General features: G+C 44.8%; 1 long non-coding RNA gene across 1 annotated transcript; it reads left to right on the top strand.

Annotated features, from left to right (window-relative positions):
* The first annotated feature begins 1928 nt into the window (after positions 1-1928).
* LOC140687323 (uncharacterized) lies at positions 1929-7519 on the top strand. The gene is made up of 3 exons (XR_012061527.1): positions 1929-2721; positions 6563-6750; positions 7067-7519. It is a non-coding gene; the product is annotated as an uncharacterized lncRNA (long non-coding RNA).
* The last annotated feature ends 19423 nt before the right edge of the window (positions 7520-26942 follow it).

Below are 26942 nucleotides of genomic sequence, written 5' to 3'. Positions count from 1 at the left end.
GGAGACACTGGAGGCTGTGTGGAAGTGGCGGGTGGGAGAGGCCTGAGGGCAGAACAGGCGTGACCCCAGGCACGGGAGGGCGGATGGCAGCGGGCGCGTCAGAGGCTGGGCGCTTGAGAGGCGGTGTGGATTTATGGTCATGATTGACATCCAGCCGAATGGACGTCTCCACTTGGGTGTCTTTTAGGTGTCTCAGAGTTAACATGCCCGGTACTCAGTTCTTGGTTTTCCTCCAGTCAAGTTGCTCCATCTCAGTAAATGGCAACCCCATTTTCTCGCTGCTCATGCTGGAAACCTTGGTGTCACCCTTGATTCCTGCCCTATAGTCCATTTCCAAATCCTCGGTGCCCTCTTCAGCCTGTGACCATCTCTCACCGCCTCCACTGCTGCTGCCCAGTGCCACAGTGCCATCCTTTCTTTCTGAACCATTTTCTGGCGGACTCCTGCTGGGTCTCCCAGCCTCTGCCCAGCCCCCTGTGGCTCATTCTGTGCCACTGCCGGGGTGGCGTTTCTGCGCCAGCCTACCCAGGGGCTAACCAGCTCCTTCCAAGTCGTTGCCAGCACTCTCACCCTCCGTCTCCTGCCTCCCACTGGCCGCCTCTCCTGCCACCCCTCCCCCCACCTCCAGCCAAACCGGCTTCCTCCCTGCTCCTCAGACACATGCACAGGCCCCAGCTGCAGGCTGCTGCCGTCATTGGTCCTGCTGTTTGTCACAGTTTCCTCCCTGACAGACAGATGAGCTCACTCTCATTTTATCCAGGCCTTTCTTCAGACGTCCTCTCCATCTAAAGGCCCTGCTGGACTCCCGGTATCAATGGCCCCTTCCCACCGCGTTTTACCCTCTGTCTCTTGGTGTTTGTGACCCTGACTTGTCACGCCTTTGCTTGTTACCTGTCTTCCCGCATCACAGTGCACACCCCATAGAAGGAGAGAACGTGCCCATTTTCTTCTCCGTTGCATCTTTAGCACAAAGAATAATACCTGGCATGTGGTAGGGACATGAGGAACATGTGTGAGACGGACCTATGAGTGAATCATGTCACACTGGTCACTCCAGTGGACCATGGATTTGCCACGTTTCGGCCAGGTCAGCTGGCTGGTACCCTGGTGGGTCGGTACTGTGGGCTCTGCCAGAACCATCTGGCCTTTAGCCACAGCCGCAGGAGGTGTGGTGGGGCACCAGCTCGTCTAAGCCACACTCAGGCCTCTGCGAGCAGCACTGGGCAGAGACCGTGCTGGCCTGCTGGTTGCAGGTCCTCTGAGGAGCCTTTGGGTGTGGTTTCCATTTTTCAAGTCTGTCCCCAGGATGAGAGCCCAGATGTTCTCCAGCTTCCTATCTCCAAACTCTTCAGAGGGCGATGTCTCTGACATTGTTCCAACCGTGAAGACCTTTCTAGCAACACAAAGGGTAGAACTGGGATGTGTTTCTGCACGGCAAGGAGGGGATTTCCATGTGCTCTTCGACCAAGGGACCTGAAGGTCAGCATACCGTGGCACTTCCCAAAGGGTGGTGGCATCTGTACCCTGGGGAGTAGACGAGATGGTTTCAGGTGGTACTTGGAAGAGATTAATTGCAATAGTTGTTTCTTTTAATGTGCATCAGCCCCACAAACCATGATGTATGTCTTTATTGCTTAGGGCCAGGCGTCAGCAGGGCAGAGGAGCACACTGAATCCCAGATGGGTAATCATGGGTTATGTAACAAAATGATTGTGAACACATTACTAGGGGATTTTAGCATAAAACAAAATTGAATAACACAGTCAGAAAGTTACTCTCTTTTCTGTTCTCTTTTACTGTTTCTGATTATAGGACAAAAAAAATCTCGCTTGTTGCTGGACCACTTGCCAATCCTCTTTTTGTATCAGGAGACAGCAAGGGCAGACCCGACCTCTCTGCAGGAAGCACTGTCTAGCTGGAGTCTAGTCTTATGCTTGCTTCCTTGCAGTTATTTGACTTGTTGCATTCTATCGATGGCAGGTGATGCTGGCTTCCCCTATGGTTGTGATATAAAATTTCAATTAAGTGAATTTATTTAAGTAAGACATTGAGTTGACTTAAAGTAAGAAAACCAGTAATAATAGAAGGGCCGGATGTGAGCGTGCAAAACTGATGGCAGAGCACAGAGGATGGACTCGGAGAAGCCTTGATGCAGCCTGTCTGATCGCAGGGACCGTGGAGATGGCCAGGCTGAGCTGCGCTCCTGGTTGGGTTGTGCTATCCATCCGGGAACTGTCTGGCTCCTGGCCCTGTTTCCAGCCGACTGTCACTTTCCAATGACTTTGAATCAGGTCCAACAGCCACAACTCTGCCAGTGATTCAGACCTCACAGCCTGTCCCCTGTTCTTGGGAAACTGCGATGACACAATTCCTCACGTCTCAGTGGCCCCCTTGTCAGCATTCAAGGACTCATTAAAACACCGTTGGAACGGCTGTAAATGTGGCATACAGTGCTGCCCTTTCTAAGAACCGTAATCTGAAGTCAAAACGTGTTTCTGGTAATGTCACTGAGGGCAGGTTCCCATCTTCTTTCCCTCCCTCATGCTCTTGCACATTCAGAAACCTGTCTGGGCGACGTGTGACCCCAGGAGGAGAAAATCTTATGTGACAGGACTCCGGGACCAGTTCCCTCCTCTGAATGCCGCTGAGATGCTGCTGAGCAGTGGCCTCACGTGAACGGCCCAGTGGTACCTCTGAACCAAGAAGTCGCACCTGAATTCGGTAAGTGATGCTCGCTGCAGTTGCTATGTGGGGCTGAGGCGCATAGAAAGTGGGTTAGATGCCATCTCTGTGGATGTTTCTGGTACCCTCCCGTGGGTCTGCCTATTGAACTGATGATTCCTGTAACCCTGGGGGCTGTTGTTGGCAGTACAGAATGGCATTTTGGGTCACGTTGGTTTAGCAAAATGAGGTATTTTGCTGATGGAGTCCTAGCAGTGATCATTTCCTGGTCCCTTACTGTGTGCCACGTGTCTTACACACGTGCCCACATTTAATTCTAAGGGCAGTTTTATGTAGTAAAAACTGGGAGGTATGGTTTCCATTTTGCTGGTGGAAACAGACTCAGTGATGTTAAGTCACTTTCCACAGAGTTTGGGCGCTGGACCCCTGTTGGCCTGCAGTTGACGGACATCTCCAGTCTCTGCGCTGACGCTGCCTGGGGTGGGGGGAGGGGAGGTGGTATTGTTAGTCTGGTTTTTTGAAGAATGACTTTAAGGTTCTGAAACTTAATGTCCCAGCTCCACCACTTTCTAGCTGAGGAGTTGTATCTGTCTGCCAGTGTCAGATGGGGACACCCAGAGAGGGTGACTAGACAGAGTCAATGGAAAGGATTGCTTACAAAGGTGTGAGCAGGAGTGAGCCAGGACACCAGCAAGGGTTGGCGAGGGGCCCCGGGGCCAGTAACAGCAACAGACCAGTTACGCCTCTAGGCCTGAAGAAGGGGAGAGGCAGAGAGGGAGAATTCTTGAACCCAGAGAGACCTGAGGCTTTGGGGGAGGACCCCTCACTAGGAGCTGTGGCCCTGGGTAGAGAAGTGCGGTCAGTGTCAGACTCATCCCAGCTGAGCTGAGAAGAGAGATCGGCTGACCTCCCCTGTCTCCACCCTCTGACTTTCATTTGGAGCTGCCCATTGGCCAAACCCAAGAAAAGCCAGTGGGCCTCCCAGCCTCAGTTCTCTGAGGGGTCCCAGACCGAACACTGGTTTTCAGTTTGTTGAGCTTTTTCTTATTAAAAGAGTGGAAGTGACAACTTTCAAACTCTCTACATGGGAGACTGAAACCGGAAGTCATACACATTTAAACAAATAAAGCCACAGTATGATTCTGTTTCTTCTCCACCACCCAGTGGCCCTCATCCTTCCTAGGAGTTCTTCGATGTTCCTAGAAAGGTGGGGAACCTTGATTAGATTGTGAGAAGCTTGTCTTCTCAAGTGTAATCTCACACTCTGAGCCCTGGGCTTAACCAGGCTCTGCCAAAATCTTCAGACTTTGTGCCAGTGTTTGGGAGGTGCAGGGGATGGGGGGGTGTTCTGCACTGAACTTCGCTTCCCTTGGTAACAGGGACCCAGAAAAACTCTCAGCTAGAAATACAGCAGAGTAAGTCGATTTGCATCAAAATTAGACCACCTTAAATTTGCTGCAGGGTGAGTTTGAATTTTGACTCCGAGCTAGCAACTAGTTCATTGCAAAATGGGTCCACTTGGAGGTGTAGAGCAGATCACTTTGGGTGCAGAGAATGAACAGGGTTCTTTGTGAACATCTGGGCGCTGGCAGATGGTTCCTCAGTCGGCTACCCGCTGGCCTTCTCCGCAGTCCCGGGAATTGCTCGTGAAGTTCTTTGAATGGTCTGCTAAAGGCCCCACACCAGCACGTCGCAGGGTCAGGAACTGTCCCCTTAGCCCCTCCCAAATGGACCGGCCTTATCCACGGGCATTGTTTAGCACATCTGGATGTCAGGCTGTGAGCAGCGGGGACCACCCGGGCCTGACTCCTTTCAAATAGCAGATCAGAGGAGGTCTCATCTTGAGGCCTCCTGTGAGTGACCAACTACTTGTCAGTCCCGTGGAAGCCCAAATGGGGTCTTGAGCTGGGATGAACTCCCCCAGCTCAATAAAATGGCTCTGCGGTGCCCTGCTGACCTGGCGTGTTCCATGGTGGAAGCTCTTCAATTATTCGGAGAGTAGCTGTTAAGAGGGTGTGAAATCATCTGCATAAAACGTTGGGTTTAATTTCTCTAAAGGAGATGATTTGCCAAAGAGCCTTTGACTATTTAAAGGCTGTTACCTGAGCAAGACATTTGGGTAATTGGGCGTGTGATGTTGATCTGGTGTCACCTTTTCGCCTTTCGATGATCACATGCATATAGAGACCTTGTTTCGCTTTAATTGGAACCTCTGCGTGGGCGGGGCCCGCGGGACTCTGGCTGCCAGCCGAGTTTCTCTTCCAGGACCACTAGATAAGTAGAGGTATCTCTGGCATTCTTTTTCCTCCTGTGTTTAGTTAAGGTACTTCTGGTTGTCAGGAAGAGAAACAGACTGAAGGTGCATTTGGTGAAAGAAAAAAAAAAAAAGGAGAGGGAGGTAGTAGTATTCTATTTTAAAATGAGGCTGTAGTAATAGCTTAAGGAAGTTAAATGTCGGAAAGCAGTCGGATCTCAGAGGAGCCAGTTTAAGAGGCGGAATATCCTCAGGACTCTGGGAGTGACCCTGACCTGCGCGCCTCACTCTTTCATGTCTGCTGACCAGCTTCCTTGGTTTTCCTGCGTGAACATGGCCTGAGAAGGCTGTGCCTAAAGTTGGCAAGTTTATACCATTTCCTGTTGAGCCCCCCTCAGTGGTGTGACCAGCTATGCCTAGATGCTGACTGCAGACCCCTGAGAGAGAGAATCTGATTGGAAAAAGTGGACACCCTGGTCGGAAAGAGGACCCTGTGGGAGAGAGAATTCTCAGAGAAGAGAGGTGTCCTCTTGAAACACCCCTGCAATATGAGTGCTCCATTTCTGCATTATCCCCATTTTACAGATGAGAAAACTGAGACCCCTCTTTCCTTGCCTGAGTTGCACCTATCTTTTCTTCTAGAATGGAGATGGTTGTGAGGAAATAGTTTTACTTTGGAATAAAAATGGGTGCTCTTCCTATCCCAGCTGTTCGTAAGAAAGGGATTTATCTTTTCACTGGAATGCATTGTTTAACCTTTTTTTTTTTTTTAGTTTGTAATTTTGTCAGAGGAGATGCACTTTTTCAGAATAAAGTGAGAGTGAATGAGAGTAAATGAGAGTGAAAGTTTAGTAGCAAAGAGAATGATTCCTAAAATAGTCCAGGCCAGTTATGTAATCAGGAAGTTCTCTGGTATCTCCATGTTTCATACAAGAAATAAGTGCAAGAAATGAACATGAAAGGAGTAAGAATTCTCTTCAAGAATCAAAGCCACACCATTGGCTAAGAGGCTGAAGTATCCCAAGACTTTTTATAAGAAATAAATTGCTTCGAAACAAACTGAAAATCAGCCAAGCATGGAATTGGACTGTCGAGGAGAAGGTAGAAGGTGAGAGAGAGGCCAGGAATTCCAGAAGCTGTTGTGAGTTCAGAGCAGGCTTTTGAGTACAGCGTCAGGCATTTGCAAAGTGACAAAGGATGGAGGATCAAGTTCATGGCCAGAGAACATGGTGGTGGTGGAAGGAGTAGTCTGTTCCTTCCACCGAGGTCTGCGCTCTGGGGCGGCATTTTGAATCAAACCTGTGTGTCTGTGTATAAAATTTTCCCTAAAGTTCACTCTGGAAATCTAAGGCAAGGAAAAAAAAATAGCTGTCCTCATTTTGTCTCATTCCTCCCAACTTCTGATCTGACTTTTCTTATAATTTTGCAGTTTTCTCCTTCTTAAATTACTCCACCTGCTTTTTGCCCCTAAAGTCCAGCCGTGGAATTTCCCAGACCTCAAGTCTGGGCTAGACCGTATTTTGATTCCTTTAAATTCAAAGGAAGCTACCAATGAGATGGCAGTTTTAATACCACACAAGATAAAAAGGGTTTAAAAGATTTCTCGTGTCTCTTCATTCCTCGCAGATGAGCGTGTGAGCCGCGGCCAGACGTTGCCCTGTCCGCCATCAGCCGTCCATCTGGAAGAGTCTCAGGAGTCCTGTGCTCCCTGGTTGACTGGGTTCTAGTATGGAGAGGTTGCTGGTGGCCTTGTGGCCCATTCTCTGTAGACCCTGCCAGGTTCCCCTTCCAGCAAGTGGGAAAGAGTGACTTAGGTGACGTTCCTTAGGGCAGGTGGGGCCAGGGGAAAATGCATCAAAACAGTGGCTTATTTGCTGGCGGCTCCTGGGCCCCCAGCATCAGGGTGTGCGGGAGCTGGGCAGGTGCTGGCGCTGGGCTGCAGCGCTCCTTCTGGCGGGGCCACTGCTGCCCCCTCGGCTGCCCTCCTGGCCTAGACACCGCCCTCCAGGCTCTGCCCTGAGCTGCGCCCCATAAGGTCTGGCTGGTTGGTGGGAGATCTCTCAAAGTAATCCTGAATGTCCGAGTGCCCGCAGCTCCCTCCGAGTGACGGGCGCGTTTACTCTCCTGCAGCTGGTGTCTGCACAGGTCTGCCAGGCGCCCCGTCCCGGAGCAAATGACGAGGGATGCTGGTTGTGATGGAATCAGATCAGGCCACCTACGTGGGAGCAACAGCACGATGGAGAGACGGACAAAAGGCATCCTTCTGGCCAGAACACCCACTGGGCATGTTGGCAAAAAGGCCAGACCCTACGCATCCTGGGAACTTTGAAGGTTTTCCTTCTTTTAACAAAAATGAAAAGTTAAAGTGAATGTGTCCAATTCAGATGAAAATCTTGTTTCCAAAGTTCAAACAGTTTGGTTCTTTCTCCTCTTTCCCTTCCATGGTTCATGAGGCTCTGAACCTACAGTTCTAAGGCATATGAGAAGAGAAACTTGAATTTGGTTTGCATTTCCTTTTTTAAGTTGTTAGGAACTATCCAGCTTAACTTTTAAGTATTGATGAAAATAATAAAGGAATCCCGGGATACCCCTCATCACAGGAAACTGTGCTTTGGTTATGTCTCACTTCAATCCTTTTCTCTTGGATACATTTTTATTACATAAATTACTGTTTTGTGTGCCTTTTTCAAAAGTTACGATGAAGAATTTTGCTTCCAGTGAGCCACACTGACAGCACATTTTGCTTACCAGCCTGTCTCAATTTGCCATACAAGGCAGACCTTGCTTAAAATAACTCTTTTTTTTGCATGACTATTGGTGCTTTGAAGTCAATTAAAAATACATAACTTATAAATACATAAGAAAGAACAATCTATTAACTTCACAAGAACCCCAGAAAATTTTCATACAAACACTGTAGATTTCAATTCTGAGACCCCTCAAATCTGAAAAATGTTTAAACTGGTAGCACTTTGTATGCGTTTGTTAAATGATGCAGTAAAGCTTATTTTCATCACCATCCCTCCAAAATCCAATGAGACTTTAATTTTACATAAATAGAGATGTTTCTCCTTGGTCAGTATGTGGAGATACATATAAAAAGGTGAAGTGAAAGGGTCCTGGATCCCTCTGCCCTGTGGACATCATATGATACTTCCAGAAAAGAGCAGGTGTGGGTGTGACACACGGGTTCCTAAGTGTCTCAGCTGGGAGGTGAAGTGTGTGACATTCTGCTCACACTCCTGGGGCTAAGACTAGTCACATCGTCACGTTCCGCCCTTCAAATCTTCCAACTTCCCATCTCATGCGGAAGAGTGTCCAAAGTCATTATTAAGGCGCATTAAATCCACAGGACGGGGCTGTGCTGACCATCCGACTACCTCCCCTACCTCTCCTCTGATCACTGCCAGTCCAGCGTCCTGCTTCTCTGTGGGCCAGACAAGTCCACTCCCACCACAGGGCCTGGGTGCCTTCCGTGGGCTCTGCCCTGCTTGCTCTCTGTCCGTCCCGCTGCTCGGCTGACTATCTTCCTTCAGGTCTTTCATGAAATGTCACCTCATCAGAGGAGTCATCTTTGACCACCCTGTAGAACTGGAAACCCCGTCAAACTAGCACTTTATGTCATTCTTACCTTTCTTTAGTTTGGGACAGTCATGAAAACGTTGAGACCATTTTCTGAAGCTAGAGGCTCAAAAAACAAATTATGATTGTCAAAGGCTAAACATGGGTTTCCTCCTTCCCTCCCCCCTCTTCCTTCTTTCCTTCCTTCCATCTTTTTTGGGGCAGTTCATCTGTAAGATGCCTAATCTCCAGGGAAGCAAATGGCTGACTTTAGCAGGATGGGTGTGGGAGGGGCTGAGGTGGGGAAAGGCGGTAGGAGGGACAGCTCATTAACATATTCAAAAAAAATTACCCACTTTGTATCGTGAAAAAAGAAAGAGGAGTCTCACTGCCGCTGGTGAAAATGGCGTCACGAGTTTGCGTCTCTGGGACGCCTGCCGATGCTTTGCTGCGTGTCCTTTCCTCTTTGCTGGGAAACGCCTTTTCATAGCCTTTGTCCGTTTTTTTCAATGGAGTGTTTGCCTTTTTCTCACTGATTTGCAAGTGTTTTATGCATCGCACGGGATTAGTGCTGCACAATATATTCTTTCATCGATAGTTTGCCTTTCAACCTTGTCGATTGTGTTTCCTAGCACTGAATGTTTACAGGTCTCACCTGATCAGGTTTATCAGACCTCCCTTACACTCTGATGCTTGGATATCACATGTAGAAGGCTCTCTCCACTCCAGGTTACAGGAGATACCTTCAGGCAGTGCCTGGCCAGCCTTGGGTTTGCTTTCCAGCGACCACCGTCCATACACACTAGCCCCGTGATCTTGGGTACGTTACTCGAATCTTCCTGAATTTCCACTTTCTATTAGTAGAATGGGATGGAAGTTGTACTTAACCTCAAAGCGTTGCTGTGAAGATTAAATGTGAAAGTGTTAAGCCTTTAACTCAGGATCCAACTCATAGCAAACCCTTAACTCGGTGGTCGGTCACATTGTCATTGTTCTTCTTCTGTCTTTGTTTGCAATTCATTCCATGGTAATTTTGAAACTTACTTCAGTATATGTGGTGAGGTTGGTTTCCTCTTAAAAACAGCATTCATTTCTGTAGCAGGTGGGATGGCCAAATCACGGGTTATTCTCCCAAAGGCTCTGTGAAGACCTGGGAGCAGACCTTAGGAGCTTGTGAAATGTTTTAACTTTAATTTCTTTTAAAATTAGAAGAGAAAAATGATCGTAATAATAATGCATTTATGATGATGAATCTAGCCTAGTTTTTTTGTCTTTATAGTCATGCAGTAAGGAAACATAATTGTTAATATGCTCTAGTGGAGAACAGGGCCCAGACAGTTCTGTTGTGGCCCTGCTCACGACAGCCATCCCACTGTCACTCGGACCACGCTGTGTTCCCTGACTGAGGTGGCAGCTGGAACTACTATCCCTCAGAGTCGTTTTATGCTTCTTGACTCGGGTGGCAGGTGGGGTCACCTGGAAGGCTTGCGGTGTCGTTTGTCTTCTTCTTACCTTGGGTGAGGGTATTTGCATGTGTCTCAGTTAAATGAAGTTACTGGGCTATTTTACTCCACTTCCTGGTGTTTTGTGTACTAGCACTGGGAAGAAGGGCGCTGAACTTTCTCTTGTGGGAAAGGGGCTTGGGGAGGAATGTGATGAAGACGCTGAAAGACTGTTTACACTGTTTTGGGCATAATTATGTTTTCACATGGGTACATGCAAGCAGTGACTAACGCTGCTTTAGAATCTTATAAGAGCAGCACCTTTTGTGGCTTGGTTATAGCGTATAAACGTACTTTCTTCCTAATTTAGACAGGTTTTCTCCTGCAATCCAATTAATACAAGTTATTTCATTAATATTGAAACATAAATGCTCTTTACTGGAAAAACAAAAGTAGGGGTGTGTGTGTGTGTGTATGTGTATGTGTGCACGCGTATGTGTGTGCGCGTGCGTGTGTGTGTGTGGTGGGGACTGAGGGTCAGGATGCTGAGGAGGAAGCGCCTTGTCACAGTGCTTCTCCTTCCTTGTAACATCATGTTATTCCCATAATTCTTGGGCCCCTGGTTTTATTTAGCTTAATTTAAAAAAATTAAAATGTTTTAATAGCTTTTATAATTGCACAGATAATGCAGGTTTATTGTGGTCTCAGGCCTGAGTCCACTTCCTTAGAAGTTCTCACTTAGAGTAGTTTGACACGTGTCCTTGAATCAGTCTTCAGTATACATATAAACACACACGTATTGATTAAATCTCTTTTTAAAATGAGAACTGACCCACGACGTGCTTTTCCTTACCTGTGTAGCACAACCGCCTTTCCATGTGTCTGTCATTCTACCACATTCTTTCACATCTGCATGAAATTCCAGTTTATGTATGAACTCATTCTTCTATTGATGTACATTTAAGATGCTGCCTCTTTAAAGAAAAGAAACAGGGCTGTCATAACGGACTGTGTAACATACATCTTTATATTGAATTTTTTGTGTCTTTCCCGTCCTTCTGTGTAAATGAGAATTTTCACATTCCTAGGATTATCCAGGGCCCCCAGTAGTTCCAGCGGTTGTTCGTGATAGCAATTGATACTCCACGAATTCTGTTCCCCTCGTTTTGCTTGTTAAGCCAGCAAAACGTAGAGTTTATTCCTTAAGTGGAGTGGGCATCGTGTGAAACGTTCCCTTGCTTAATTACCTCCGAATCACTTGTCAGAGTCCTAATAAAAATGTACACCCATCGCTATGAATGCTTAATCACATTAGCCGTGAGGAGAGTATGCTGCTGCAAGAAAAAAATATGAGAAGATGTTAAATGCCGGGTCTTGTTTAGAATTCAAAATGTTTTCCCCATCCTGGAAACGGAGCCCCCCCGCCTGCAAGCTGGGGGTTGAGAGCTACAGAGTGCTTGCTGGTGGTTGCCAGACGCATCCCCTGGCCCTTGTCTGAACATGCAGCGGGTGGGGTTGCAGGCTGGAAGGGAAGGCAGTGTTTTTAATTTTGCAAAAATATTCTGCTGCTTATAAAATCTCAGGCTCCAGCCTCCTTTTAGGTAACCTGGTTGTCTTAAGTTCAGCACATAGTCACTAAAACCCTACGGTGTGCCAGGCCTCTTCTTGGTACTGCGATCAGGCAGTTATCCGAGCAGAAGGAGAATTTGCCTTCATGAAGCTTGCCTGCTAGTGGTAGGAGACAGACTGTCACAAATAGAAATGTGAAGTCAGTGAAGTCAGTGCTGTGCCAAGAAGTAAAGCTGATGGAAGAGAGAGGCTAGGAGGGGAGGAATGGTCAGTGGCCAGAGAAGGTCTTCTCCAGAGGAACTTAAATGAGGGGAGGAGGGGGCTGGCCGGGCATTTTGGGGCGGGTCATCAGTTTCAGACCAAGATGCAACATGTTAGCTTTCCTGGTGGAGGTGCTGCCACCACAGACTTGATCCTTGGAAATGTCTTTCCTTTGCGAGCGTGCAAAATTTTTGTGAGATTCCCCAATCAGTGATTCCCGCTGTTGGTGCTGCAGATTGAATGTTTGTGTTCCCGTCTCCCTCCAGTTCATAGGCTGAAGCCCAATCTCCAGTGTGAGTGGAGGAATACCACTTAGGAAGTGATCATTACACTCCATCCTCATAAATAGGATTCGTGCTCTTACGAAAGAGGTCCCAAAGAGCTCCCTTGCCCCTTCTACCATGTGAGGACACAGGGAGAAGACACCTGTTTGTGAACCAGGAAGCATTTACCAGACAATTGGCTGGTGCCTCAATCTTGGACTATTAGCTTCCAGAACTGTGAGAAGTAATTTCTTTCGTTTCTGACTCACCCAATCCATGGTATTCTCTTATGGCAGCCCGAACAGACTGAGGCAGTTGAATTCTCTATAGCTTGCTATCCAGTGCAGGCACTCAATATCTGTATGTGATGGTGGCTACCATATTGGACAGCAAAGATACAGAACTTACCGGTCATCATGGAAAATCCTGTTTGACAGTGATGTCCTGGAGGATTTTTAGTGGTTAGATGTACTGTTGCCAGTAACAGCACTACGCTGAAGATGATGATGATGGTAACAGTAATGATGTAATTTACCACTTACTGGGCATGCACTATATACAGGGCACTTTACGCATATTATCTCATGCCAACCTTGCATAAACTTCTACCTAAAGCAGGTGTATTCATTCTCATTTGACAAATGAAAGTCCACAGGGGGTCAAATAAGTTCCCCAAGATAGCACTACTAGTAAGTAAATAGTGGAACTGGGATTGGATCACAGTCTTGGCTGATACGAACACCCATGTTCTTAGCCACTAAAATATACTGCTTCTAGATTCATGGAGTATTGCCCAAGCCTGAGAAAAATTCCTAGAAAGAGTAGCCAAGCTGGCTTCCAGTGGGGAGGTGAATCTATATTCCATTATGAAGTTAGTGGAATACTCAGTTGACCTATTTCAACTACTATTAACTTCTCTGTAGCCAAAAGTCTACTTACGGAAAGTAGCAAAAGGTGTCCCTTCTCAGTATCTTTTGCTGCTATCTGTCAGAACTTGTCACAACTTTATAAATGTCCAGTGTTTGTAGGGTGATGGGTGCCCCATGGAATTGTGCAGAAGACTGAAGAACAGTCACAGGTGGTGGCCCAGGTGTATCTGGTCTTTTGTCAAATGTAGGGAGACTCTATTTTAAATCTTAAAAGTGAATGACTGAGGATTGTCTAAGAAAAGTAAAATATTTAACAGGTGTTCATCAGTGATTCCTGCAGAAACCACCCACACACCCCGATGTTTCAGGTTGGGACTCATTCCCACTCTACAGACTTGACGGCATGACTCAGCTGTCATGGGGCTTGATACTTAAGTGTAATCTGTCACTGCAGCCCACAGTCATCAAATATTAGGGCTGAACAGATCCAGAGAAAGGAAAGTGGAGGCAGGGAAGAAGAGGGGGCTGAGGGAATAAGCTGGAACAGGAAGTCTAGTAATAGCAATGACACGCATCGTTTACTGAGTCCCTGTGATTTACCAGTCACTGGAGAAGTTACTTTACTGGTGACGACATCTAATCTTTCCAACGATCCTGCGAAGTAGATTTTGTTACTTCAGTTTGTAGGTGGGTAAATTAACAAGTATGGTTAGTAAATGCAGTGGGCAGCACTGAAACCTAGATGTTCCGGGTCCCAAGGCCATAGTTTTTCTTTGAGCCAATCTAGAGAGAAAAAAGGTGGTAAAAAGTGAGTGCAAAAGCATAGAGCTCAGCTGGTGGGGAAACAGGAATAGCCATCATTAGAAAGCAGAGTTGAGGAGTGAAAGTTAAAACAGAGACCTCAACTTCCAATTAAGATAGAGGATTTAACCTTCTTCCTGAACTAATCAGAGAAGAGGCAGAGTATCTAAAACAATGGGTTTCAAGATGCTGGACTCCAGACATTGAAGGATAGTGATCGCTGAGAGATGGGAAACAAAAAAAAGGTGAACCCCACATTTGCCTCAGTTTATAATCTTGAGAGAGTTTCCAGACTGTGGCACAGAGGGAGGGAACCCAGGTGGGGCCCAGTAGATTCCCTGAGATGGGGAAATAGAGATGTAAGTTCAGGGACTTGAGGGTAGGTAGAGGTTGCAGGTGGAGGTCCAGGAGGGAAAGACACCTGCAGAGATCTGCTGAAGGGCCCTTTGAGTGGTTAGCTGACTGCTGTTTAACAGATGCAAGTTCAGAATGGAAGGAACTTCCTCAGTCTGTTATAGGACATCTACTAACATCATACTTAACGATGAAAGACTTAAAATCAGGAACAAGACAAAGATGTGTGCTCCCACCTCTTCCATTCAACATTGTACTAAAGCTTCTATCCAGTGGAATAAGGCAAGAAAAAGAAACAAGAAGTGTCCAGCTTGGAGAGGAAGACGTCAAACTGCCTTTATTGCAGGTGACATGATCTATGTAGAGTCCTTACAGAATCTTCAAAAAAGCAGCAGAAACTAACAGATACTTTCAGCAAGTTTGCAGGTTTGAGACCAATATACAAAAATCAATTGTATTTTTATATCCGTGCTACATATAATTGGAAGTTGCAATTAAAAAACCAATACAATTTAAATAGTATCACAAATATGAAACCCTTAGGGATAAATCTGATAAAATGTGAAAGTCCTATGAGTTGAAACTGCATGCATGAAAGGCCTGTGCATAACAACTGTAAACATGGCTGATTAAATCAAGCTCTGAGTCGATGGAGAGATTATACCATGTTCATTGTTGACAGATTCGATTTTGTTAAGATACGAATTCTCCCAAAATTCATCTAGGTGCTCAATGTAATTCCAATCAAAATGGCAGTCAGAATTTTTGCAGAAATCAATAAGCTCTTTGTAACATTCACATGGATGTGCAAAGGACCTAGAAGAGCCAAAACAACCTTGAAAAAGAGAAGCAAAGTTGGAATATTAATATTACTTGATTTCAAGGCTTGTTACGGACCAGTAGTAATGAATACAGTGTGAAAAACCCAGAAGGAAGGCAGATAAACATGTCAAAGGAGGAGCACAGAGGGTCTGGAAATCGACCCCTTCAGTAATGACAGCCGATTTTGCACAAAAGTACAAAGCCAGCTCATTGGAGGAAGGATAGTCTTTTCAACAAAAGGTGCCAAAATAATTGGATATCCGTATGTAAATAAATTAACTGTGGTCCATACCTCTGCCCATATATGAAAATTCACTTAAACTGGATCAAAGAGCTAAGTGAAAAACCTAACACTATAAAAATTCTAGGGGAAAAAACCCCAGGAGAAACCCTGTGAGGCCTGGGTTAGGCAGGGATTTCTTAGATACTAGACCAAAAGTATGATCCATTAAAAAAAACAGACTGATACTTTAAACTTCATCAAAATGAGAAATGTGTCCTTTAAAAAAGACACTGGTAAGAGAATGAAAAAACAAGCCCCACACTGGAAGTCAATATTTGCAGTCTTGTGTCTCATAAAGAACTTATGTCCAGGTTACATAAAGAACCCTCAAAACTCACTAATGAGAAATCAAACAACCCAATTTAAAAAATGGGCTAAAGATTTGAAAAGAACCTTCACCAAAGAAGATGTATGTATGGCAAGTAAGCACACGAGAAGATACTTAGCATCATCGGTCTACAGGGATAATGCAAGTCAAAACCATATTTTGATTACCACTGCACACCTATGGCTAAAATTAAACAGACTAACCAAGCAAAGGGTTGGTGAGGATGTGGAGAAACTGAAACCCTCACATACCACTGGAGGGAGTATAAAATGGCACAATCACTTTGGAAAACAATTTGAGGGCTTCTTAAAATTGAAAAATATACACACTCAGTGATTGAGCCATTTCTTGCTATTTACCCAAGAGAAAGGTAAAGTGTGCATTCATAAAAAGACTTGCACAGGAATGTTTATAGCAGCGTTATTTATAACAGCCCCAAGCTAGAAACAGCCCAGAATGTCTATCAACAGGTGAATGAATACATAACCAAAATATTAATCATTGATAAAAAGAAATGAACTGCAGATACACACTACAACAGGAATGAATCTCAAGAAAGTTATGCTGAGTGAAAGAAGCCAGACAAAAAGCGAACGCATGCTGGGTGGTTCCATTTTTATAAAAGTCTATAAAATGCAAAATAATCTATAGTGAGAACATAGATCAGTGGTTGCTTGGGGCTGGGGTGGGGAAGGGAGTGACCTGGGGAGAAATTACAAAGGTAACTTTTTAAAAATTATGGTGATGGGTTTATGTGTATATATATGTCAGAGCTTTCAAATTTTACACTTTACATGCAGTTTATTGTATGTAACTTATAACTCCTAAAACTGTTAAAAAAAGAGTGTTGGGATGGTCAATAGCTTTGGAGACCAAACTGCCACTTCTGATCCTAGGGACACTGTCATTTAAAAAAAAAAGCAGTCATCACCATCACTGTTTAGGGCTTATACTATGCCAGACACTGTTCTTAATGCTTAACAGGCATTTATTTATTTAATCCTCATAGTCACCCTCTAGGTAAGCACTATTTTGGTCCCTGTTTTATCTAGGAGGAAATTGAGTCACCTCAAGCTTAAGTAACTTATCTGAGGTTTCAGAACCAGTAAGTGGCAAAGCCAGGGTTTAACCCTGGCTGTCTTGCATCCATTTCCATACTCTTAACCATTGGTGGTATCACCTGGGGTCAGAACTAGGACAGAGGCCTGAAGATACAGTATATACTTGGATAAAGTTGGAGCAGGAAGGATCAGCTTATCTTGTAGGTATGGTTCTCAGAGTTAGTCTCCACGCCCACCTCCTGGCTTTATTGAGGTAAGGCTGACAAATAAAAATTGTATAAATTTAGGTTGTATGATGTGATTTTTAAAAGAAGTACAGTATGATGATTTTATATATATATACACACACACTGTGAAATGATTGCCACAATCATGGTAATTAACACATGCATCACCTCCCATAGTACCATCTTTGTGTGTGTGTGGTGAGAACACTTAAGATCTGCTTTCTGAGCAAATTTCAAGTGTTCAGTCTTGAGAAAAGGATTGAGCCGTAGAGAAAACCTTCATTCTTAAGGCAGAAGTGGAAATATGTAGAGAGGTGCTGGATATCAATTGGGTTTTTCTTTCTTTTTTTCTTAAAAAAAATTCAATGAGGTTTCATCTCTTACTGAAAATCTTTCCTTATGCCAGCCTGACTTCCCTCCCACTCAGGTCATCCTCTGCACTCTCAAAGCTCCTGTGCTCATCAGTTTCACAGCATTCACCCCATGAGGTTAGAATTATTGTTCTTGCTTCTTTTCGTAGTTTGAGGCCTCTTAGCAAAATAGCAGGAAAGCTCACATTATGGAGAGTTGACTGTGTAGTCAGCCGCTATTCTAAGTATTTTACATATATTAACACTTAGAATGTTTGCCTGACTCTGTGATAGTAGATTGTTATCTTCCATCTTTTGCAAACAAGGAAAGTTACCTGATGTCGCAGAGTAGGAAGGTGGGCAGGACCTTGACCTTCTGGCTCCAGAGTTGGATTCCTAATCATTGCTGGGACTTGTGTCTTCCTCATCTTCATATTGTCAGAGCCTAGCACATAGCAGGCACTCAATGATTGCTTACTGAACTGAACAGAATCCCCAGGGTCACAGGTCACCACTAGTGTGAGACAATCAGTTTTTGTTGTTGGTGTCTGAAATTTGACCCCGGCGCCATTCAGTTAAATAGAACACAGGGATGCAGGGATGGAAAGACAAGAGAAACAGGGAAATTAAGTATTGATGAGCACTCTGAATAGAAGGGTTGGGGTTCGGAGAGAACATGGATAGGGTCTCTGGGCGGGGTTTTTTATTTTCTACTTGTGTGCTCTCCCCTTCCCCTGAATAGGATCTCTTTAGCTGAGAATAATTCATGCCTTATTTAAAACCCACTCTGTGCGTGCTGGCCCCGGCAGTAATTCTCTCATTATATTCTCGGTTTCTTTTTAATCATATTCTGGGTAGATGAGTAAAATTCTTCACTTGGGCCAAAGGTTGGACCTCCTCTAATGATAAGAAGATTTCCAGGGTATATGAATGATCTCTAGCTTGTAAGTAGCAGCTGCGCTTACTTTTTGTTCCTTTGTAATTGAAATCCATCAATTAGATACTATTAAGGAGCCCTATGCAAACTGTAAAAAAATCCTCTATAGGAAATGAGCCTTTCCCTGGGAGGGAAAAAAAAAGTCTACAACTTTAATATTGCTTCTTCGTACTGTAATGATCCAGCTTTAGCTTCAAGATGCCATTTGCTGCATTATTCAGAGGCAGTTTACAAAAGGGTTTTGATCTCTGGCTCACAGTTCTTAAAGCCAAGGAAATCCTAAGGAGCATGAGACTCACTTAGAGATGGGCTGATTTGAATCTGCCCGTCTCTCTGCTTCTGGATTCAGCATTTGCCCTGGGATACAGCTGCTTATTCTTATCACATAGGAATGTTGTCATATTCACTCCCCTTCTGTCACCACCGGGCAGAAGCCTCTGGTGCCCCCAGCCTGCCTTGAAGCTCTACTGATGCAGATTTATCATAAAGGGTCTCAGCCACGGGAAAGAGGAAAGAGACGGAAAACCAACAACAGACAGAGCAGCCACCCAGCCGGAAGCCAAACAGGGACGTCAGCAGAAATAGTTGCTGGGCTGGGTCTGACCCAAGCAGGCTTACTATTTGTTTCCCACAATACAGTTTGACATCCTCGACGACATGATTTTAGACCACCGTCGTGTTGAAATGATCGATTATGCAGGTGTTCGGATGCAATTAGGACTTACTTATTTTTATACTTTACTTTCATTCACTAGAGTTGAGGCTGTCTAAACCCCAAAGACAAAGGATCATTTTAGATATTTATAATTTCTGTAAACATCTCCTTTGAGAATATCGTGAAACCCTAGATGTATAGAACTGTTTAAAACCTGCTTGTTTACTTCAGCTGGGAAATTTTCTTCATGATTAAAGGATTCATTTTATTCAAGGCTTATGACTGAACTTAACTAAGATTTCTGTGTTCGAGCTATTAAAGCAGAAAATGCAACCGTGCAAACGGCTGAAACCCAGCCAGGCATTTGTAGCAGTATTAGAATATCCTGTCGCCATCAGTAATTACTTAAATGAGAAGCTGGGGAAGAAGAAAGCCCATGGATACTGATTATCTTGCCTTTGCAGAGGGAGGTGAAATTTTCCTTCCTCTGCACTGGGAAGCTGAGAGGTCTCCCACAACCCACCATCCTGTCACGCACTTGGCTTTGCCCCGGTACTGACGGAGCAGCTATTAGAGGAAAAGCTCTGCTTTCAGAAGCCAGGAAATGATGTCCTGTTAGAGGCGAAGACGAGCCAGACTCTGAGATTCCCTCTGGGGCTCTTACAGCTGCTCAGCACTGCTTCTTGTTTCTGCTGCTGGTCTCCCTCCTCTTCCTCCATCCTTTCCTCCTCCTCTCTCTTCCTGCACCTCACTCTCTTCTCTTTTTCACCCTTTTTCCATCTTCTTCCTTGCCTCCAGATTCCATTCATTCTGTACACATTCGTTAAGTATCTACTATGTGCTGGGAACTCTTTAAGCTCTGGGGATGCGGTTAGTGAATAAAAAGTCTGCCCTTGTGAAGGTGACAGTGAAGTCAGGGAGACACATAATAAGCAAACAAACAAAGCAGTATATGGTAGAATGTTAGATGCTTGGAAGAGTGAAGAGGTTACAAAAAAAGCATGAGAAAGGGATGAAACGACAGTGTTCTTTTGGTTCTTGGAGGAGGCATCTCTGATGAGGTGAATTTTGGATAAAATGAAGGGAGTGACCTATTTTGATGTCTAAAGAAGAACATTTTAGGTGGATGGAGCAGTGAATACAAAAGCCCTGAGATGGGAGTGGGCGTTGTGTGTTTGGGGAAGAGCCAGGAGCCCAGCAGAGCTGACGGTGAGTGCAGGCATGCGTGGTAGGGAGTAGGTCCAGGAGGTAGCAGTGGTCAGGTCATGGGGCTTCCTTGTAGGTCTTGGGAAGAACTTCGGCTATTCTAAGTGTGATGGAAAGTCGTCAAAGAGTGGAGGAAGAGGAGTGAAATGGTCAGATTGGCAAGCATGGTCTCACGTGCCTTTGGGTCATTCATTCAGGTTTTACTCAGTTTATGATATGCCAAGTCAGACAGCTGGTCAGTGAATAGAATATGATCTGCAGTGAGTAGAATACAGTTTCTTCCTTCAGGAAGCTCAAAGCAGAGAAGACCTCAGGTATTTAAGTGTATTCTTGAGGTCTGCTGTTCACATGGTGATTTCTCTGTTTTCATCCTGTACCAGCTGAGACACTGACTCTGGAACTTCTTTGCATTCCGCCAAACAATCCATTTGCAGCAGAGACCTTTGTAAATAATGAGCATTTACTGACGATTTCACTGGGTAGATTTAAGAGAGGGTTTATATCACACACTGTCAAGATCTGTGAAGGATCTAAGATTTTACCCTGCGTGCAAGCTAACAGGTGGCTTGCCTGAGTTTCATGGACGCTGGCAAAAGGCATGCGACTCTCGGGTCAGACACAAAAGGGTGTATTATTACTCATCACAATGTCAGTAACCAGAGTATCAGCATTTGCCTTGGTTCCCTGAGCCTCAGTTCCTACAGGGTGACACAAAGAGGGCCAGACGACACCTGCATGTGCAGTGGATGGGTTACAGGAGAGCAACCCCAAACTGGGAGACTGGAATATTTTCCAGTGGCAGGAAGCCTGCCTGAGGTTTGCCTCGGAGGGAGGCACTGTCTTCATTATACTGGAAATGAACAGCTGTGCCATTTGCTCTGAAGGGAGACACTATCTCTGTTTACCGAAGCTCCTTGCTGTACAAGTATCCTCGAAAGGATGGTCTAAAACAAAGGTCAGTGCAGAAACACAGAAGACCAGTGGAGAATTTGTCTTCCAACATGGACCTGATAATAAACTCTCCACTCATTTGATTGGGTTCCTTCATTCCTCTCTCCTGCACCCTCCTGGCTTTGTCCTTCCTTTCTCCCCTCCGTCCTTCCTCTATGGAACATTCAGCCTTTCCCCCCGTATTATCTGGACGATTTAGCTGTACCATACGCAAACTTGAATTCTTGTATGCCTCGGAAAGCAAAAGGTTCCCAAGTTAACGGGGTTCGTTATCCTTATGAAGTAGCTTAAGCAGTGTTTTCTGATTAATCTCAAAGGCTCTTGGGGGTTCATTGTTCATCCAAGTGGGTTATGAAAGTGTCTCTTCCAAACCTATAAATTCCCGCATAAGAGGAGAATCTCAGAATGTGAAGAATACTCTGATGACAAGTCTGTCTGGGGCACAGTAGGGCCCAAGCAGGGAGAAGTCAGTTCTCCCAGCCTGAAGAGGGTAGGAACTGGGGTCACTGATCTTCAAGAGGAGAAGGCCTTGTAGTGTTTGTCATGATCGTGTAAATGCTTTGTGGTTCCCCACCTCCTGTTGTGCCCTAATTTGCTTATCTGTTCTTCAGTGGCTGGGCATTCAGATTGATTCTAGTGTCTCCTGGTTGTAGAGAACACTGGGGTGACATTTGCAGTATTACCGGGGACATCACTGAAGACGTGCTGGGAGTCAGGCTGGGCATGATCCTGGAACCGATGAGGTGAATTAGGCATTGTCCTGGTCCTCATGGCGCTTACAGTCTTGTGAGGGGGACACATTTATGTATGTGTGATAAGATCACCATTATTGAGGGGACTTAGCAGTGTTTGTTTTATTAGTGATTGCTCCGTGACTGGGGCCAGATGAGTACTGCTTAGGTTGAGGATAGGGGTGGGCTTCCATGGGAAGGTGGGCTTCAGATACTTGCTGGGTCTGGAGGGTCAGGGAGGGGAAGGGAAGGCATACTAGGCAGGGTGAACGGCGGGAGCCAGGTGAGCATGTCAGGGTGGATTCGAGGAACAGTGAGTGGTTTGGTTGGATAGTGGATGGAAGGATGGTTGGAGAGTGGGGTTTGAGATCAGATAGTGGTAAACTTTGAATAATAAACTTTATTCTTTTGAATGAAGCCAGGAGCCCCTGCGGGTAATTTTTTAGAAAGTGCATATTTTCTTAGCAATGATGCATATTCAGGATTGAGAACCGCTGATGTAACGTGTCAAAATACCGATAGGAAATTGTTGGTGGGGTTGTGATTTAAACAATGTAGGGGAAGTTCAAATTATATGCTTCTAAATCTAGCTGGGAAGCAAAATAATAAGTCAGAAATAACCGCAAAGTCCTTCTTCCGGGGCAAAATCACAAAAAAGTTTCATTTAACTTGGTGCAAGGGGAACCTCTGTGTTCTGTGGAAACACTGGCTGGAGGAGATAATGGGGAAGAGTCAGGGGGGCAGCTCTTTCCTTGCTGGCTTTTATTTTATTTATTTATTTATTTTAACATTTTTTCATTGAGTTATAGTTGTTTTACAATGTTGTGTCAAATTCCAGCGTAAAGCACAACTCGCTGGCTTTATGTGCTCACTGTTGGGTATTTTAATTTTGGTGCGATCTAGAATTAATGAAGATTTGCTCATTAGTCAACAAGTCCCTTTGGGTTTCATAACCATGTTCGAGTCTTACTAAAGTTCTATTTCAAACCAGCAAACCAGTGCATCACCACTTTCATATGCTGGCTTACGAAACCAAGAATGACTTCAGCAGAGGAATGAGTCTCTAATATGATATTCCATGCTGTGACCAAGCTTTAAAAAAATGAAATTTGTATTCACACAGACTGGGTTCCAATTCCAGCCCTTTTATTTACTGGTACTGAAACTGAAGCCAAGTTACATAAAGCTTTGAGCCTCATGATTTCCTTGGTTACAGACTATATCAAACACAACCCAATTCAGGATTGTGAGAATTAACTGGGATGAAGGTTTCAGTACATACTGGTCTCCATCCCTCCCTTTTCTGTAGTCCTTTTCCCTTCTTTTCCTTTTAGAAGTTGTGTTGGGCGACACAGTGATGGAGAATCCTCTGGAACACTGACAGATGGGCGTGAGCCCTGGTACCACCAGATGATGGTTTTCCTTCTTAGAGGAGTGGAAGGTGTGTTCTTTGAGTGGCTCATGACCACTGTTCTTCGTTCTGCTCTGGCCACTGCAGTGTTCGCTACAGGATAGCTGAAGGTCTTCATTGAGGAAAATGTGGACTGCTCACATTCCTCTGGTCAGAGCGACCACCCTCCCATATTTTAAAGAGAAATGTGAAGCTCTTGTATCTCTGTAAATAATAGAGCTGCGTCTTAAGTAATGCAAATGAGGCAGGTTTCAGAATTGACTCTGGGCTTGCAATTCTATGAGTAATAAAGATAAGATCATCACTTTCTTGGCTGGAGGACTGGCCTGGTTAGCTTGAGACCAGGGCTTCTCCACATCGACACTGTTGACGTTGGAGGCTGGATGGGGGTGGAGAGGGCTGCCCTGTGCGTTGTAGAATGTTTAGAAGCAGCGTCCGTGGTCTCCGCTCACTTCTGAAGCCTGTTAACCCCACCCCCACCCCCAAGTTGTGACAACCAGATGTTGTCAAGTGTCCCCTGGAGAGCAGAACCACTCTGGGTGATGACCTCTGCTTTCGAGTCTTGGCTGCAGATTGTGGGACATTCCCTCATCATTACCCACTACCCTGCCTCCGTGAGTGAGCCACATCGGGGTGTCAGAGCATAAAGAATCCCACCTTTGTGAGGAGGGCTAAAAAGCAGGGTGCTGTGAATTTAGGTGTTTGCTTTTGCTAGGGAAAAAAGGGTGAGTGTAACTCCATCACCGGTCTTTGTCTCCCCCTGCCATCGCTATACTGCTGTGCTAAAAACATCCAACATCCAGCGTGGTTTAGAGAGAGGGGGCATCCTTGAATTTGGAGTACCCCAAATTTGGGCCTTCTCAGCGCAACTGAAACCACAGCACGCAGTTGGACATTCCAGCTGCCTGTAAAGGCAGACAGAGGTAGACCAGCACACGTGCAGGCGTCCACGTGTGTAAAATAAACTGCGTTAGTGGCACGGAGTTGCTTCTCTGGTATGCAATTGATTAATTCTTAATTAATCCCATTACCAGCTTATCTTGCAAATGGCAGGGGGTTTTTCGACCCTCCGTCTCTTAGAAGCACAGTCTTTCCCTTTCACAGCAGGATTTACGGCAGAAAATGTTAACTCGCTGCTCACTGCCTGGCCCTGCCTTCCCGTCTCAGCAATAATGGAATGTGATCTCCTGATCCTGGTGGAAGCACTGCATACAGATTCTCTAAGCTGCCTTGAACCTTTAAGAATAATACCAAATTATACCTAGTCTGTAAATAGGAGATGAGGGTTCCCCCGCCCCTTCCCTTCAGTTGCTTTCCACAGACTTTAATATACGAGTGAGTGATTTATAACGCTAGTGACAAAGCGGCAACACAGCTTGAAATTTTTTATAACAGCTGTAATACCACATCTATCATAATGAAAAATGTCTACGAAATCACTTTCTGCCAAAGAACATCTTCCCAGATTCTATTAAGAACTTGCTATCTACATGAACATCACACATTGCTGAAACACATTGCTTTAAAATGGCCCTCGGGGGGCGGAGCCCCACCGTAGCCATTGGAGTGACTAAAATCCCAGTCTCCATCAGTTAAGATATTGGAGGTGAGAATCTCCAGAGGAGAAAATTAGGAGGGTAGTGGAGATGGTGAGAAAATGTATTCTTTTGTGAAAAGCTAATTTCGTTGGAATATTACCGAGTTTGGCAGTTGGACGGATGTGGATCTATTGTGTTTTCAGTTCTTGTCACATTCACCCAGGAGCTATCAACTTCCTGCTGGTGCCAATTTTAAAAAGAATATAATAGTCCCACCTGCCTATTATCACTCTATTCTATTTGTAGTTACCTCTGCTTCCAGGAAAGAAGTTTGACCTTGATTTGCGCCCTTGTTCAACAGGATCTTTTGCATTAGCCAGAGTGTGCTATGTTTCCTCAAATAAGAGAACTTGAAGCTGCTGTTCAGTGTTAGACATGAGTAAGCCCCACACTCTGATCCCTGGAGAAAGTTATTATAGAGGGCTTTTTTTTTTAAACTTAGTTTTTATTTGGGGCAAATAGTATCATGATGTTTTTCACATTTGTACGCATCTTACCTATGAAATTTTGGAAGTTCTGTTTCTAGTAGATTCAGATTTTGGTTTCCTGTCTGGATATTCAGAGGCATGTACATTCCTCTTTGTCTCTCCCCAGTCCTTGCCGGTATGTGCTGAGGGTTGTCACTGAGTGTCATTAATTAGGGAATTTCATGGAACTCGAAGTCAGCATCAAGAGGGAGAGTGAGTGTGCACCAGTGCCTCATACGTGTCAGGGGTGCAACATATTTGGTCTCATTTATACCTAATTCCAACCCTGGGAGGAGTTTTTACCCACCCACATTCAACAATGGATAAAACTTCCAGGTTCAGCGAAATTAAATAGTGCATCATTTGTCACTTCGCTGGAAATTGAACCTAGGTCTATCTGGCTTCATCCTCCTCGTGGTCTTTCTGTTAACTGGTTCCATTAGGGTCAGGTTTGGGGATGGGGGCCCTGAAATCAGTCTATTCACCTCTGTCATGTGATCACAACTCTCTTGACTGCTGTCTGGAGGTGGACACTGTGCTAGCTTGTTTACCCTTTGAGCTCCAAAGTTTCCCTGCTTACTTCCTATTGAAACACTTAAATGCATTTAAATTTAAATTTAAATCAGAGATACAGTCAAGCAGCTGCTAATTGGTTTTTTTTTTTATTTTTAAATTTTTTTATTGAAGTGTAGTTGATTTGCAATGTTAGTTTCAGGTTTATAACGAAGCAATTCAGTTATACATATACATACGTATATATATTTTCTTTTCAAATTCTTTTCCATTCCATGTCATTACAAGAAATTGAATACAGTTCCCTGTGCGATACAGTAGGTTATTGTTGTTTATCTGTTTTATATATGGTAATGTGTATCTGTTAATCCCAAACTCCTAATTTATCCACCCACTCCCCTTTGGTAACCATAGTTTGTTTTCTATGCCAGTGAGTCTGTTTTTGGTTTGTAAATAGAATTTGTATCTTTGTTTTTTAGATTCCATGTACAAGTGATATCACATGATATTTTCTGTCTCTGTGTGACTTATTTCACTTACTATGATGATCTCTAGGGCCATCCATGTTGCTGCAAGTGGTGTTATGTCATTCTTTAAGCAGCTACTGGTTGTTAGTGGCCCAAAAGTCACAGGAATAAAACTACCTCACTTTGGACTTGTGACTTGTAAATTAAAATTCCTTTTACATATGTCGACTCGTTTGATTTTTGCCATACCCTTGAGAGGCAGGCATAGTTCCATGTTCTCTAGACGAGGAGGCTGAGCTGTGGCTCTGTGACTTGCTCCGGTGTCTGTAAATCATCCGTGCTCCTCCCAGTGAAACTACACCGCCTCTCAGCGTCAGGATCGTTCACGTCCTCAAGGCCACAAGTCCCAAAAATATGCCTTCGAGTCCATTCGGAAGTATTTGCATTTTGTCTAGTTTCGGCATACTGTCTATTTTGTTGGGCTGCATATGAGCCCAGTGTAAATGGTACTGAGGGCATGGCTCAGCCTGTAACTATAACAACCAGATCCTCAGGCACACAAGGCGCCCGGGGCCCTGGACAAGCTGGGTAATCAAGTTTACTTTGCATGACCTTGGTTCAGATGACAAATTCCTTTCAAGTGCCAGTGCTGGGAAGTTCTTCAGCGTTTTTCACATTGTTCAGGGAGTGCTGCCCTATTTTAGAACAAAGAAATTGCACAATGCTATGCATGTATTCATACACATATTGTATATATAAACACGGTTAGGAGTATATGAATATGAAGTATTCGCTGCTGCTTTTGTATTTTGTATTGTGTCATGAATATTTCCATGTGTCATTAAATAGTGTATGAAAATGTGATTTTTATTGGCTACA

This window comes from Vicugna pacos, chromosome 19 (genome assembly GCF_048564905.1).
Source record: "Vicugna pacos chromosome 19, VicPac4, whole genome shotgun sequence".
NCBI classification, from domain to species: Eukaryota; Metazoa; Chordata; class Mammalia; order Artiodactyla; family Camelidae; genus Vicugna; species Vicugna pacos.
Note: the sequence above shows the minus strand (reverse complement) of the source record. Positions and strands in the feature narration are given on the sequence as shown.